At 64.2% G+C, this 993-nt stretch overlaps 1 protein-coding gene across 1 annotated transcript in view; it reads left to right on the forward strand.

Annotated features, from left to right (window-relative positions):
• The window catches only part of EHD2 (EH domain containing 2), a 22,239-nt gene that overhangs the window by 19,971 nt on the left and 1,275 nt on the right, over positions 1 to 993 (forward strand). The window lies entirely within an intron of this gene.

Consider the following 993-nt stretch of genomic DNA (forward strand, 5'->3'; position numbering starts at 1 on the left):
GGGGTCTCCCCCCCCCTGCCCTGCTGTGGCTCCCAGCTTCCGTCAGCTGCACGCACATCCCTACCCTGGCCACCTGCACCGCCCGCCACCCGCCCAGCTGCAAGGATGGGGGCCTCTCTACCCCCCACCGCCAGACAGAGGGGACCAGGGGGGGGCCAGACTTCTCCGCTCGCCCTTCCCACCTCCACCCGCACGTCCACTTAGGCACACCACACCCACACTAACACACAGAGGCATCCAGCTGGGCGTTCAAGTATTTATTGAGCACCTACTGCGCTCTGTGTCCGGGGCCCGTTCTGGGCACCGGGGATGCCAGCAGAGCGCAGAAGAGACACGGACACGTGCCCTCGTGGAGCTGACCCTCCGGGAGAGCGCCTGTCACTCACACACACACAGACACACACCGGCCGAACCAGAACCAGTCCCACCCTGCATTCTGGCCCGGACCCCTCCCTCTCCCCAAAGAGGAGCAGCCACTTGGTTGAAATGACTAATAGACAGGCCCCTGCCCCCCTTCCTCTTGCCCATCCAGGCAAGGACACCTCCCCCCGCCCCATGTCCTCAGGCCTTAGGGGACTCCCAGGGGAGACACAGCCTCCTACATCCGCACATGGACCCCTTACCCCCCCCCAACTCCTCACACCCAGACTATGAGGCATTTGTGTCCTCCACCCGCCTGCCCTGGGCTGAAACCCCAGCCCACGCCCCCAGCTTCCCTGCACCCCCCGCCCCAGCCTCGCTGCCCACCATCAGGTCATATTTAAGTGGCGCCCCTACCGCATAGGAAAGACCCCAGGGCTTAACTTCAGTCCCCTTTTCAGGGATGTCTCGGGGGGACAGGCTCTTGGTGCTACAGCCCCCCCTTCCCTGTAGGGGCCTCACCCCCCCTTTCCTGCCATCCCCCCCTATTAGTGCTTGACGCTGGTGGGACCCCATGGAAAAGACCGGGAAATAAATAGAAAACAGCTGCGGACGATGCCCGCTCCGGGACGC

Source organism: Myotis davidii, unplaced genomic scaffold, assembly GCF_000327345.1.
Source record: "Myotis davidii unplaced genomic scaffold, ASM32734v1 scaffold566, whole genome shotgun sequence".
Classification (NCBI taxonomy): Eukaryota; Metazoa; Chordata; class Mammalia; order Chiroptera; family Vespertilionidae; genus Myotis; species Myotis davidii.